Source organism: Halichoeres trimaculatus, unplaced genomic scaffold (genome assembly GCF_033239565.1).
Source record: "Halichoeres trimaculatus isolate MK-OKI-2021-1 unplaced genomic scaffold, fHalTri1.1 fHalTri1_scaffold_3, whole genome shotgun sequence".
Classification (NCBI taxonomy): Eukaryota; Metazoa; Chordata; class Actinopteri; order Labriformes; family Labridae; genus Halichoeres; species Halichoeres trimaculatus.
In genome coordinates this window covers 9,588,560-9,604,546 of record NW_027437181.1, presented here as the reverse complement: position 1 = coordinate 9,604,546, position 15,987 = coordinate 9,588,560, and the positions used below count along the sequence as shown (strand labels likewise).

Genomic DNA, 15,987 nt, shown 5'->3' with positions numbered 1-15,987 from the left:
GAAGAGGCTTTATGATTCACAAAGACTCTGTATGAACGGGCATAGAGGTGCAGTCCAGGCGATTCAGCCTACTGGAAAACACTTCAACACTCCCACATGTCTGACAATCTGACCACGCCCCTTATTATGTTAATATATGTACAGCTCTTGGCCTCACTGCATTCAAACTGAAACCGTCATAACAGGCAGAAAACGGGATCTTTCCTTTTAATGGGAAAACCAGAATTCAGCCACAGGGACCAAAACTGTTTTGCAGAAGAGAGCCAACATTTCATTTCGCTGTTAAAACTGATATTTTTGTAAAGGCTCCATCAGCTTTCTGTTTGCTTCTGCAGACATTCCAAAGTGAAACCCAAGGAACAGTATCACCACAGTTTGCCGCTAAGGCCAAGCAAACAAAATACTAAAGTAGGAGACCTTTTCAGTTTTAGAGAGGGGGTCTAAAGATGCCAGAGATGCAGATTATATCAGACATACCTGCATCATGAGCCGCGTTTCCACCAAGCAGTCCGGGTTGGTTCGTCTCGGTACGGTGCGCTTTTAGCGGCGTTTCCACTGACTCATCCCGGGACGGATCCCTAAAAACCGAGACGTGCCGTCCCACTTTTTTGGGACCCTTTCGTATGGGTGCCAGACTGAACCTATCCACTCTCAGGAGGTGGAGCAACACGCTGCAGACGGTTGATTGGTCAAAAGAATCGTCACTTACCCCGACAGCGGCTGCATTTCTCCTGGCGGCACACAGACTTCTCTGAAACGAAGCTTGATTGCACTTTTGTAACAGAGAGTTAAATGAAAATCTCAGAGAGGACGAAATGCTGCATGTCTTCCATCCGTGCTCTTTGTTTACTGTGTCGCGTTTTCTTCTTTGTTGGATTTAATAGCGGGGTAAGCTGCTACGGCGTCGTGCTATTGTTTACCAGCTGTGGCTTCCGGCATCCGGCTTACACGCCGCCTACCACCAGAGGACACAGTTTGCTGTGGAAACGCAAACAGGATCAGACTTAACTGTCCCAAACCATCCCAAACCGTACTGAACCGACCCGGACTGCTTGGTGGAAATGCAGCTATGGTGAGTCTGTCTTACATCTTGATGGTACCTAAAACTGGAAACTATAGGTTTCTTTAGGGCCAGAACAGAAGTTAAGAAATGTGGTTTTACTCTTCCAGGAACAAATGTTTTCTGTAGCCCATTGTTTTTCTGCGCTCACCCCAGGCCTAGGAAGAATACGCTAATAGGGATGGGTACCGAATTCGGTACCTTTCTAGGAAACAACCAAATCCCATCTGTAGTACCGGGTATCGATTCACTTAAAATCAAAAAGCACCCTATTTAGGTAACTTAACACTTCCTTGTGACTGCGAGAAAGTGGAAGAGATGGCAGTTTTCCATGCTGGACATGAAAACAGCATTGCAAGTTTATATACCGAAAAATATATATGTTAAAGTAAAAAACTTTGAGACTTTATTATTCAAAAAATTAATATTATTTACCACATTAACACATACATTTACCAAAAGTTGGTACAGCTGAGTACAGATACTAATTGCAAGGTACCAGGCACTGATACCGTATCAATTCAAATGTGGAAGATACACATCCCTATAAACAGATCAAGCCAGTGATGTAGAGAAAAAAAAAGAAACTGCACTACACAGTTAGACCAGTAGAGGGCAAAGACAAGCTGCCATCTTTATGTGCAGAACCACAGTTAGCCTGTTAGCATGGAGGAGATTCAGCCTGTGCTGGTTTTGATTGTTCTTCATATATCTGCAGATGGATTTGTTGAAGCTCGAAAGAAGACAAGCTAGTCGAAACTTCGGTGGCTGGTAGGTGTCAGACAAAACAGAAGTACAGCCACAACAGAAGCCAAAAGGGGTCAACTTAAGTGTTTTTCTGATGGACAGTTATCCCAACGGACACAGCCAAGCTTGGAAACTAAAATATTGTTTTGAGCTGACAGAGACATGTTTGCACTGTGAGGCTCAAAGGAAAACCATTGTTTAGGAGCTATTAAACCAGGTCCATCACAGCTGGGCGTGGTGGACCTGGGTTCCTGCGCTCAAAAGCACTTTGTTACCAAAAGTCTGCATCAAAATATCCCTCAGAAAACAGTCTGGTCTAAAAGCAGCTCATTTATATTCTGTATACTGCACTGAATAACAAATGCATTAAGTTCCACTCACATTCTTTGTCTCACCAGAGGACACTGACATTTCTGTTTTGCACTGTTTGGTTGTTAAAATCTGTGAGTTACATTCTTCTCAATTATGCATTATCAAATGTCAGATATTAATCAGAAATTTACATTTGTCTGGTTTCAGAAGAAAATTCTGGCATCCCACTGTGGTCCAAATGCCACTTGAGGGACTTTAAAACCGAGACAAATCAAAGGACAAGACTTTTCTTTTCTCAAACAGAATTTAGTTAACCATTAAAAAAGGGATTAAAACAAATGATTAACTAAAAGTTCAGACACAAATGACAGAAATTCCTGTTTTCTGTGGAAACTGTGTGATTTAAGAGCGTCTCTCCTGATATCAGAGACGGTTTCTCAGGATGATAAAAGGAGATTCAGTCACTGCCTCAGGTGTTTAGACTCCATTCATTTGCACGAATAAGATTAATAAAACATGAAAGAGAAGAGAAAATAACAACTGACTCTGCAGATTGGAAATCCCAAGAGAAACACTCACACACTCACTCACACATACACACATGTCTCAAAACAAAGCATGGATGTAAACTAAGGGTAAATATGAATTTAATTTCACAGACACAGGAATAGAAAGACGGTTTAGGGTATGTATCATTGTTGTATGATTGATAAGAGCAGGATGAGTTGGATGGTTGTTAGCTTTGCTTTGGATCTCCTGGAGAGCTGACAATAACCCAATCTCAGCCTCAACACTCAAAAACTCACAAACTTTGAGACCAGTTCCTGCTAAGTGCATGAATTATGATGTAGACACTTAAAAATATGCTGACTTAGTGAGTCTGCATTTCTGCAAATTTCCCCTTCGGTCTTACCAGAGTTCACTGTGAACTTAGTCATGTGAGAGATAAAGTGAGATCATAGTATGAGTTTCTCTTTGAATGCATGAAGCATCAACCAATCAGGTATCAGCAGGTTTTGATGTCTTCAGGAAAAACAGTGTATGGAAAGCAAAAGCAGCTCACCATACAGACATCCTGACTCACAGATTTTTCTGCATGACGAGCAGCTAACAAGCTGTTCTCCATCAAACCTTCACAGTGAGACATGAATCTGCTGATGAGTGGATTTCCTGACCTCCTATAAGGCATCAGATCGAGGGAACATCACATACACGTCATCGCTCAACAGATCCATCTGCTTTTGGCGCATTCACACACACACACACAGATGTTATACCTCCAACAACATCTGGAATTCAATCACACATCACCGAGATGTGAGGTTTTTGCAGCGACAAGAGGTATCTCTGTCCTCTGAGCTTTAGTCTAGTTTATTCAATCCCAAAAGTCTGCATCCACAACATTTAGTGGATATGAATTAGGCTGTGATGGTTACTTATAAGGAAAGATGCAGCTGAAACTAAACCCAGAAATTTAACAATTCAGTAAGCAACTTCAGGTTTTCTTCCTGTCTTTATTTCTCTTTTTTTTTGCATTGCTTACAGAGTTTCTCTTGTTGTTTGCCAAACATAGACTGTATAAAACATAAATGTAGTCTACCCGACGTCACCCGTCTGTTTCTGAGATGGAAATGAAGCAAATCAGGAATCGCAGCTATATTGGACATTGCAAGTCAGTCATATGACCTGAGCTGTGCCTCTGATTGGGCGTCTTGACCCTGATTGTTTCCAGCTGTTCCTCATGTGTATATTTCAGAGTCAGTGTCTTCCCTTCCCTCACCTCGTGCCGTTCTTTGTCGTCTTATTGTTCCTGTGCCTTCCTGATTTCATCCATGTCATTGATCCAGGTTAAGAGTGTTCAATCTGCAGTTCTTTGTTTGGGTTCCACTCACATACTGATCTTCTATCCAGACTTTGTTTGAAGTTTTATTTTTTTAGTCTTTCTTATTTGGTCACTACTTGGGAGTCTCATGTTTGGGTCCTTTTGGTTTTATAATGCTTACCGTTATTGTTTGTGTTTTCTTTGAGTTCTGAAAAGTTTTATCCTAAACTTAAAATTTGGTAATCAAAATCTGTGGAACTTCCTGTTTACAGTGAAACTGAGACTCTGCAGAAACAGATGAACAGATGCTGGTTTTGGGAATGGACTTAGAATCTGGAAGGTGAATTCTGCTTCTCTCTAATCTGAAAATTTCCAGCATGCCTTTCCTTCCCTGCATCATTTTATTCTAATTAACATCACGCGTGACTTGTGGTGGATTTCTGCTGTACTTTTCATTGATAGGGTCCATTTTTCTTTCTTTCCTTTCACTTTAAACTGCAGGAAATACTTCTAGAGATTCTTTCGAAAGAAGGTCTGATTGATTGCTCCATTGATTGATGGCTGTGTTGAGCAGACCGATGAACCATGGACTCTGAGAAAGAGCCTCAGACTGGTGGATAAATCATTGATGATGGACTTTGATTCTGCAGGTTTCCTTCAGGAGGTTTTAAAGAATATGTTTTTTCTTTTTTTTCCAGTCAATTTTCAGGTGTAAAAAAGAAAATTGAGTTTAGATCGGTGGGAAGCCACAGCAGGCAATAACCCCACTATTGTTGCTAAGCAACTCAGAGGGGGTGGCTCCGTACATCATTAAAGCTGCACTCACACACCAACAGCACACCTGCCTGTTGTATGACGTATCGTGTATGTCAGCCTCTCTGTGTGCCCCTCTCACAGCTCCTCGTTCCCTTTCCTCCTCCTCCTTTTTCCTGCTCAAACTTCAAAGCTCTGACACGATCTTACCAACCCAAGGAAGGCCTGACCCCACTGAAGGGCAGCCGAGCAGATGGCTGCATGAAAAGCATATGTTGTCATGAAGTATGCAATAATGCAGCATGGGAGCAGATTTCTGTGGGGGATATTTCCATATTGTGCACAAACACTCCACAGAAATGAGTCAAAACGGGAAATATGGAGGACAAAGAGGATCCATCCCTGCTTCCTGGTTTGATTGAACATACATGGGACCATGATTGACTAAATGAACATCAAGCTGTGTTGAAAGAGCCTTGAAACTTCTCTGAGCTAATTTAGAAAATATTTAATGAAGGAATGAAGAAATCATCTCATTGACTTAGATGCTCAGAGGACATGCTTCATGGCTCAGTGGTAAGTGCTGTTGCAGCAATCTCCTGCTTGGAAGGAGCCTTTTGTGTGGAGTTTATAAGTGTCATATGTCTAGGGTGTACCTAGAAGCTCACTCAACGACACCTTACGACCCTTTCTCATCCAAAACACAAAACTCTCAGGGACCAGGTGTGAACATATCTGCCATCATGTTCATGCAGCAGCTTGATCCTCCTGTTAAAAGACGTGTGAACATCTGCATGGTCTAAAACTGCTGGTTTCTTATGCAGCACAGATGTACACCCCCTGTATGTTATCTGTATGCGATGCAGTCTGTAATTATGATGCTACTTTACCTGTAGCACCTGTGAGCACAGGCAAGCACTGCATCTCACACACACTCATGCAGCCAGCGGAAGCCAGGAGAAAGACGGTAATTTTCTGTTGCTGTGAACCATGTTTATCCGTAAATGAAGCTTACACTGCCCCACATTATGCACTTTAATCTAATTCCAGCACTGATCAATACTAATGAGCAGTTTAGCTGTTCGTCACCACTCAGGGGACGCTCCCTGAGGGCCGAATGCTGATTCCCAACTCACGGTTTCAGGATAATTCACCCTGCAGGAGGACAAAGCTTTATGGAAGTGACCTGCTGCAGTTGCTTCATATACAGAAAAACCAACGTAAAATGCAAAATAAATAAATCAGAATACATGCAAATTAATTTTTCCGTCCTTCCTGGCAGGATGGAGAAATTATGAGACAATTTGTCCTCCTTCCTGGGCACAGAGCTGGCACAATCAGCCAAATATAGCGCAGGTTTCAGAGCATGTGTATGTAGCACAGAGCACAGGAGGAGCCAGTGTATAAGAAAAGAAGAAGAAATCAGTGTTCAGTCGACATTTATCACATTTAAACACAAGATGCAATGTTGGGCTCACTTTGAGAGGGACCACTCTCAGTTTGGCTGTACAGCTTTCCACTTTAACTTTCCTATTTCAGACAAATTATTTTCAAGTTGAACACCAGAAAGTAGACAAATGTCCAAGATTCAAATATTAGCTGTTTAAAACTCTCAGCAGCTACACTGGCAGGATTCGAACTAAGAAATATGCCATGTTAAATCACCCATTTGAACCAATCAAAGCTGAGAAACTGGTGAAACAAGAAAGGGAACATGTTTTGTTTACAGATTTACAGCACACACCTTCAAAGTTGTGTTTTCTACATAAAGGCAGTTACAGAAAGGTTGGTGAAGCCATGTGTTTAAGAGGTGGTTAAGGTGAAAACCAAACCAGCTCTGTTCCTATTCCACCCACTGTCAGATCCTTTTTGGAAAGAAAGGCATAAATATATTGAAAACGTGACTTTAAAAGATGAAATTATGGAAAGTTGGGCCCTAGTTTACAATAGGTTTCAGAATCTGTTTTCAGAGCTGTCTGTTAATACTCTAATCATTTTTTTAATCAGCGTTGCTTTCTTGAAAAAAATAAAAAACTTTGTGATGTGTATATTAATTTTAAAAGCATCACATAAATGTTTAACTGGCAGCAGAGGTGGAAGCATGAAGTGATGGGTCGGTTGCAAACAACTCCACTTTTGCACGTGAACGATAAACCAGTACGATGAAGGGATGTTCCTGAATTTCCATCCTCAGGAGTGTCTATGTTTCAGTTTTTAACCAAGAGGGAAGAATGAAAGAAATCCTGGTCCACAGGCAAGTTGAGTAAGAGCATAAACTCTCTGGACTTCAAGTATGATCTTTATGACTATAATGTGTTTGGATAAGATCTATGACTGGATTTGTAGAAGCAGGTCTCTTTCTGTTACAGCAAGAGATGCCCAACTCTGTTGGTCCCCAACCTGGGCTCTGGTTCCCCTAAAGAAGCTGCTGGGAGATCTCAGGAGGGGGGAATGAGGCTATGTCTGCTCTGAGGATGTCAAAGTGAGAGTTTAAGTAGAGACGTTTTTTGCTAAAAACATCAAAATGATCGCCCACCAATGCAAAAAAACAAAGACTTTCTATTTTGTACACTGACTGTTGAGTATTTTATGAATATACACTTTTAATTTGGTTGCATTGTTGCAGCCCCTTTTGTCAGTTGTTGCTTTAATCAGGCTCATACAGTTCTCATGTCTCAGTGTCCTTGGGTCAGACGTGGGACCTTGGATTGGATCTGGTAGCTCAGACACTGGTGTGTGACTGTGTGTGTAAATTGGATTAATGAATGCTGATTGGTCATACCTGTGGAGTGCTCTCCCTCCAGTGTGTGAGTTGGTGAATGTGATGTGTAGTGGACAGGAAAAGCACCATGTGACTGCAGCAAATTTACACCTTGATTTTCAGCAAAGGGTTATTTGGTTTGCTGGCACTCTTTAAGCATTGTTTGGTGGCGTGAATAAAAAGATAAACCCTGATAAAATAGGTTAAAGTGGCTGCTTGAGTTCAGGCTCAGAGTGTAACGGACTCCTGCTTGAGAATAACACAGAACTGAACAGAGAGCATCGTCCAAACTGTGAATCCTGCAGAAGACTGAGTGTGAAAGTGGTTTATGTGTGAGTGTGAACGTGTCACATGTATGTTTGTGTGTATGTGTGTGTGTGTGTGTACTATGAAAGTGTGTTTGGTCTAAACATTCTCCCTGTCGGATTATCACACTCATGCAGCGGGCGGTGTAATACGCCCATCTGTCAATCATCCTTACACAGGCTTACTGGTTTATAGAGAGGACAAATACAACACATATCTGCTACAGACATCCGCACAGGCCCCTCATTTATCATACTGAGTGTGTGCGCGCGTGTGTGTGTGTAGTTTTGTCTCGTTTTGTACAGAGAGTCAGCTGTAAAGAAACTAAATAGCCTTGTTTGTTGTATTTGGAAGTGAACACGATGTTGCTGGATGAGTTTTTAACTGTTTGTGTTGTTTTCAGCACAGACTGAGTTCAGCTGCAAAGTTTGTGTTTTATTGTCCTCGCTGCTGCTAATGAAAGTTTCTATTTAAAAATGGAGACGTGGAAGTTTAATGGAAAAGAGGAGTAAACTGAGATTAAGATGCGGATGTTAAAGATTTTTGGAAGTTTTTTTTTTTTTCTGTTGAGTTCACAGTTGACACTTTTTTGGATTTTGAAGTCCACACTGTTACAGTATGCTGGGTTTAATCAATGGCAAATCACTTTAAAGTTGGAGATATAAGATCAAACACCAGTCAGACCTGTTTGTGGTAAACAACTTCAAAAGATGCACACACTTAGAAGCAGACATTATTCAACCCAACTCATTCAGACAAGCTGGTGAGCCATAAACACAGAGGTCAAACTGTAAAAGGATGAAGGATGGTCAGTTATCACAAACATTACTCCACAATGGACTCAAGCCCTGCTGAATCCTGACAGGTTCATGGATGTTTTGGGCTTATTTTCCTGGGTTTTTTATTCCCTCATGAACTCGCACGAAGTCTGAGATACTTCAGCAGTGCTCTACTCACTGTCCAAGGGTCTAGATTAAAGACCAAGGGCAATAGTTGTTTTTGTGAAAGGAGATCAGACTGGCACAATCAGTCCCCTGTTTTATTTCACTACTGAAGAGATACTTTTTACAGAAAGTTTCATTTTGTGATTTTATCTTATTCTACCTGGATTTTACCCATTTGCCTTTATGGATACCTATGGATCTATCTTATTGCTCATTTGTTTTAACCATCTGCTATTCATTTTCACCTATTACTGCTTATTATAAAGCACTTCAATACTTGTATTGAAAAGTGTCATATAAATAAAGTATTGTTATTATTAGGAGTGACCATGGTAACTGGTGTCTTTCTCCTGTCAGTGACTGTTTGTCAGTAACAGTGGGTGTAGGAGCTTATGAAGCATGCAAAGAGTCCTTGTGCTGCATCCTAGCTTCCGTTTTATCTTAGAGTAATAATGAGCTCATGAGGTATGTCTTAAGAGCAAACTGGAGGCAACTGACAAACACAAATTTTTCTGATGTTGGCTGTTTAACTCCTCAGGTAGTTTGGCAAACTTTTGGACTCTGCCACACTTCTGTTGCCAAAATAAGCATGTGCACCTTTCTTTTCCCAACAAAAGAGACATCTATCATCTATCTATTGTTGAATATGTCAGTTTTTCTTAATTTACATTTGTTTTGAAACAGTCCATGAGTTTACTGATGTGGGTTTCATGTTCTTAATGAATGAAGGCTGGCTGAAAAGGGAGAATACCGTGTGTTACATCCATCACTCTCATGATGGACAGATGGCAACTGCAGTGATTAAATCAATGTGCCCCCAGTGGGCAAGGACATGTCCAGGGGGTGAAGTCATACTGTTATACAGCTGTCATATCATATGATTGTTATTACTCTAAAACTCTAATGCTGGTGAATCATTTTCATAAAAAGTGGCACCTGATCCCACATGAATCCCTAGTCTGTAAGGAGTTCTGTTTGTCTACCCTCTGCCTGTTGACACTGTGGTAAAAAGGTGAGTGTCCCTCTCAGGCTGGTCTTAATGAAATAATGAGAGTTAAAGGGCTCCAGTGTGAGAGCAGCCTGAGGAGCAACTGGACCCTGACAATCCCCGATAGAGAAAAGAGGAGCTACATCCTGTCCTGCAATCCAGACACACTGACAGCAGAGCTGGTGAGAGCATCTTTGTGCTGCTGTCTGCAAAGTCACTCCAACCAGAGGAGGAAGTGTTAACAGCAACCTTTAACCTGAAGTTATGTGTCTATGGAAAAAAGCTGACGTTTATTCAATGATCATATTTCACTCTAAGAGGTAGACACTGACCTCAAGAACTCAGCATCACTGAAACGTTTACACTCCTACACTTACAACCAATACCACTGCTCAGAACACCTGTTACTGAGTCATGATACTGGTGATTGAGTCAGTACTGATGTCTATACCTACAGTGAAAGAGTCATCTCCCCCAGTAACACACTATTTTCTTCTTCACGTGTCAAAGAGCAGATCTTTGATTGACTAACCATTAACCACAGTATGTAGGTCACACATACATGGGTTATGAACACACGTGTGCGTTAAGTGCATGAAGGACGTCAGCCTTTTCATACGTAAATGGCTGCTGCTGCCCTTTGAGAAGCCTTGCTTTGTCCTCTTCCAATCGCATCCCACCACGGCCTACTTTACAGCCTGGTCCACCTTTGTCTCTGCACCGAGTCCAATCAAGAAATTAGAGCCACGCTGAATGCCCCACTCATACGATAATTCACTGTACAGGAGCACTTCAAACCGCAGTTATATTCTTCATTCCTCCCCTCTGAATGGAAGTAAACTCAGAGTGAAGCAGATGAGATAACCAGCTGATTGATTTAGAGCCCCCAGGTCTCAGAATAACTCATCACCCTCAAATGAAGCACTTATCTGTGCTGCTCATCACTGGTCAGATTATTCCTTTAACCTGGAGCCACTCACACTGTTGTGATGTCTCCTCATGCCTTAGGGTCATTTGTGACATTCAACATTTTTTTGCACCTTCTGCTGGAAATAAAGTCTCTTTTTTCATGGGTTCACCATGTGGGCAGAGCAGGAGAGTAAAACACTTAGCAGTAGATGCAGTGATGGTGAACTGGTACATGACATGTTCATGTTTGCAGACATTTTCATTTCTGTGCATTACATGCTGTTTGTGGTTTTAAATGGTAAGTGAGGGCTGCTTTCTATTTCTATTGTTTTATTTTTGATAAATATTGTGGAGGCAGCTGAAATGTATGCAGAACTTGTTTGTCAGTCCAAGATAAAGTTGCCAGTGGGGACTGGAGACTGAATCACTTTGAACGGGATAGTACAGGACTTTATAGTATCATATTGTATAATACAAGATGGTGCTGTATTTTATCACATTACATCATTTTATATCATGTTGCATTCCATCTTGTTGAATTGTAGTATATCGTTTTGTACCGTATCATGTGATATTGCATGATAGTATTTTATCAAATTGGATCACATTGTGTTGTATCATATCAAGGTTATTAAAGGTTTTTTGTTTTTTTTTGTTTTTTTAATTTTATTTTGTTTTTAACTTCAGTTTAGTTTCAATTTATTTTTAAGCATGTTTTCTAGTTAAGTTTAGTTTTATTAGTTCCAGTATTATGTTTTGTCTTTATCTCATTGTAACTGATTGTATCACATCTCATAAGCTGTGTACCAACTCATGGTTTGCAGCCTTAGCAGGACCCAGCCTTCACAGCCTGAGTAGATCGCTAAAACTGAGTTGAACTGAGACAGTTACGCCCAAATGTCAGCATCACATAGCACCGGTCCTGTTGCCTAGCAATGGTTTACTACCTTGCGCTGTTAGCATCACGTTAAGAATAAGTCCATCACCAACATATCCAAAACAGGGATCAGTTTTTTTTTTCCCCAATGTTTCTACAGCTTGTTATTGTGTTGAAACTAAAGTTTATCCTTTAACAGAGTGAAAAACTATGGGGTAGGTAGGACCACAAAGGATGCTCCTGTTGTATCTTCAGCAGCCTGGGAAAAGATGGGTGCATTAGCCGGCCATATTTAGGGGAGCCTTCAATGAAGGCTTCATCCCCAGGAACTGGGACACAGCTACAGCATCTCATCCAACAGTGCTATATCATAATGTGCTGATCACATTGTTGCTTAGTGATTGATGAAGTAGTGTGGTGGCTTCTTGAAGTGAAGTATCTTTGTTTGTCCCAGCATTAACACTACTGAATTCGAACTACCTCGGCCAAGCTGCTAGCAGCTTTATTTGAGTATGACTGCAACAAATTTTCCTTTTATTTGAACTATAAATTGTAGCTTTGAACAAGCACCTTTTCTTTCTGGATACTCTCATTTAAGGAGTCAAAGTAGGAAAAGCAGAGCAAAATGCTTCATTGCATTATGTCTGCAGTCATTCTTAATGCAACCCAAAGTCAGTGCCCTAGTTTGGAAACCACAAGCTAAAAGTCTAGCTCCAGCAAAGAGTGTATCTACTTTATATTTTATGAAACTTTAACTTAATCTAAGGTCCATTCTGCTGCATGTTGATGACAATACTCTGGCAAGTCTCTGGCAGACTGAACTGTGTGCACTTCTTGAGTCATTTCAGCAGCTTTGAGTGTCAACTTTTTGCGTAAAACAGCGAAAGTTACAAATAGATTTGTCAAACCTACACCATGTTTTTATATTTTTGCCAACCAAATGATAAAACAGCAAAATAAAATCTCAGACCTGCTCTCTGGAAAGATACTGTATTGGCAGTAATATTATATTTAAGGGCCCTTAAAGTACCGTGTTAACTCTAATATGAGAGAACCCTGATCATAAGTTGACAGTCCTGTTATTGTTAATTTTTAAGAGAATACTGGTTTGCTGAAGTGCTTCATATTTCAAAAAGAAGATAATCAGTAAATGAAATACGTTTCAGAGCCTCTGTTTCCACAGTCAGTGGTTTCGTCTGTCACAACGCAGTGAAACCTGAAAACAATGACGCAATGAAACAGGGGATTTGTGCAGCTGAACTATTGCATCATCGAAGAGCGAGAAGTACTGCTGAAGAGGCTTATGGTGTTGAGACAACATCGCTTACAGACACACACACACACACACACACACACACACACACACACACACACACACACACACACACACACACACACACACACACACACACACAGAGTCAATAATCAACATTTGAAAACTCTAAAGCTGTCTAACCGGCTAAAGACTCCACTTGTCTGCACGAAAAGCTGTGAAACTTGTTTGTCATTGGATTTATTTACAGATTGATGCAACAAAATACTTTAGACCTCACAGGTGACTGTACCATATCATGCCAAAGTTCAAAATGCTGTAGAAGTTATGATTTGAAACCAAGTAAGTGTAGCATGAAAATGATCGAGGAGCTTCAATCTTTTGGTAGAGATCTGGTGGGACAACAGAGCACGGGGGGAAGCATTGATGGGGCACCAACCTTTGCAGCAGGCTGAACCCATGGTGGCCAGTCAAGAATCCAGCTGTTAAGATGTCCCATCCCCCAAATCCACAAATCCACAGCACCAAGCAGGGAAAAAACACACGCTAACCACCCCAAGGGGCTGCTGACTACCCCGAGGCCTCACATCCAGACCTGCAGCTCAACACTTGTCTTTGCACGCACTGTGAAGGAGCGTGAAAGGAGGTGTGGACAGATGTGGACAACAACAAGGCTTTTGGGGGGTAATCCTGCACCAGCACGGTGTCCCAGTTATCCTCCAGCAGGTCGCTGCCATGTGAGGCTGCTGTACTGCGGCCATGAGCGAGGGAAACAACTGCAGGATTACATCTTTAGATTAGATTAGATTCCTCTCCCTCTCTTCATTCATTCCCTCCACCCTCAATCTTTCTCTGTCCTCTTTTCATAGATTCATTTGTGTGTTCATCTTTTCTCATTTTCTCTCAGGGCTCAGTAATCCCAGAGTTATCTCAGTGCACCGCAAACTACTCTACAGGCACAATCCAGCATCTGCAGCAGGCGCCTCCTTTTATTTCAACCAGCTGAGGATGTGTGGACTGGACAAATGTAGACTTCTGTGTTTGCATGTCTTTAAAATGCACACATTCCTGGATCAAGGCTAAAATCTGTGCAGTGTCCAAGCTTACACTTCTCTGCCCACACAGAACTTGTTAAACGGCAACCAAGCAACAATGGCACGGAAGAAACATACTTTAGAATGTGTTCAATTTATTTATTCCTCTCTGTATAGTCTCGAGGTTCACACCAACATCACGTTTCTTGTGTTCTCACACACTATAGGCTTGAGTACACACACCATCCTGTTTTCTGGAGGCTTTAACAAAATGTACATCTCAGCTAGCTGTAGGAAATGTTATAAAAGTTCTCAGTCAGCTCTAAAAAGCTATGTCTATTGAAAAGAGGTTCAAAGCCTCTGTCTGCTAAAAGACTGAAATTATGTTTCAAACAGCAGGGTTTACTCTGTGAGAGGGACACAAACAAAAGAAGGGCTGCAAAAGGAAACACAAAGCTACAATGTAACGTCGGTCTCTGTGTTATCCGATCCTGGTTTGTATTTTAATTCATTCCCAGGAGCCAATGACTTATTGGTAGGTTGTTTCAACCAGTAGCAAAAAAATATATATCTGTCTGAGTCTTCTCTGAAATTTTTCAGAGATTATTATTGTGCATGATTTGAGCATGATGAGGATTTTTTAAAAGTGGAAAGGAGAAAATTGATGGTGGGAAGGCCGTCACCAGCCAAAGCCATTTCTAAAAGCTTGAAACGGCTTCAACTGGCAAAATACCAGACTGCAATTGAACATTATTTCAGCTTTAAAACTCATCTACTGATTGAGGACTTTGAGCAGGATGCATCCTTCTCAAACATCTTTAGATCATCACTTAATACTGATCTGATGAGGAGATTATGACACGTATTAATAAGTATATCAAACTCCACTGACACGTTCCGCTGAAGGTCCCCAGTTTGCAGGGTCACTCTTTTAACTGGAACACCATGAGCTGAAAGAGACACACTCACACTTTCAAAGAAGACCATTGTTTAGGAGTGATTAAACCAAATCCATCAGAGCTGGGGGTCATCTTATTGTGGAAAAAGTTTTCTTGTCTTCTCTGTTACATCATAACATCTGTACCAATGATTGGTCAGATACTATTAGTCTGTTATAATAGCTGTTGTGTCAGGGCATGAACTCTGTCTTCACCTTTCTCTCTGTGTTCCCTAATCTGATGCTTAACATCATAACAGGCAAAAAAAAACACCTTGTAGTCCACCTCAAGTTTTAAGAACTAGAATTAATAAAACTGAAATGAGATCCTCCCCGACTCTCCACTTGTTCACATGTTCTAACTGTACATGAACTGCTCCTACAGTTGAGGCCAGAATTATTAGCCCCCCTTATAAAACTTACAAAACTTCTGATTTCTCTATGGAAATGACCATTAAAAACAAGTGTTTTTAGTGTATCTGTTTTCAAAATAACACAATGCTTGGCCAAACATAAGCTACATCCTTGTGCCCAAACAGTTCCAGTTTAGTCTCATCAGCATCAAGCTGCTAAATAGCACTGGTGAATGTTTAATTACGTTGAGTTTTATCAATGCTTCAAACACTGGGCATCATTTTGGGAAAGTTGTCCATAGACCATGAAAAGAGGAGGCCTTCAACCCTAAGAACACAATTCCCACAGTTAAACATGGTGGTGGGAGCATCATGCTGTGGGGCTGTTTTGCAGCCTCAGGTACAGGGAGCCTTGCTCAGGCGCATGGCATCATGAAAAAAGAAAATTATGTTGAGATTCTGGGGAATAACATGAAGAAGTTTGCTCATAGTCTAGGCTTAGGTCATCACTGGGTATTCCACAAAGACAATGACCCAAAGCTTGCATAAAAATTGTTCTAACAGTTCTTAAAGGACACCAAAACCAGGACCAGCTGGAACAATTTGCAATGAAAGAATGGGCCAAAATCCTTCAGGAGACCTGTGCCAACCTAGTAAAGAACTACTCTAAGACGTTGCAGTCAGATGTGGCTCATAAAGGATACACTATTGACTATTAATGGCCAGGGGGCTAATAATTTTGGACATCTCATTTTTGCTGTTTTTGTTTCAACTCAGTGCATCAATAAAATATCCTCATCAAACTTAGTGGGAATTGTGTATTTGTTTTTTTGGAAACAGATACACTGTAAACACTTGTTTTTAATGTTGATTTCAACAGAGAAATCAGGAGTTTTGTCTGAATTTATAAG

The 15,987-nt window shown here is 41.0% G+C and overlaps 1 protein-coding gene across 1 annotated transcript in view; it reads right to left on the bottom strand.

Annotated features, from left to right (window-relative positions):
- LOC141788046 (SH3 and multiple ankyrin repeat domains protein 2-like) overlaps positions 1-15,987 on the bottom strand; it is a 290,879-nt gene that overhangs the window by 124,294 nt on the left and 150,598 nt on the right. The window lies entirely within an intron of this gene.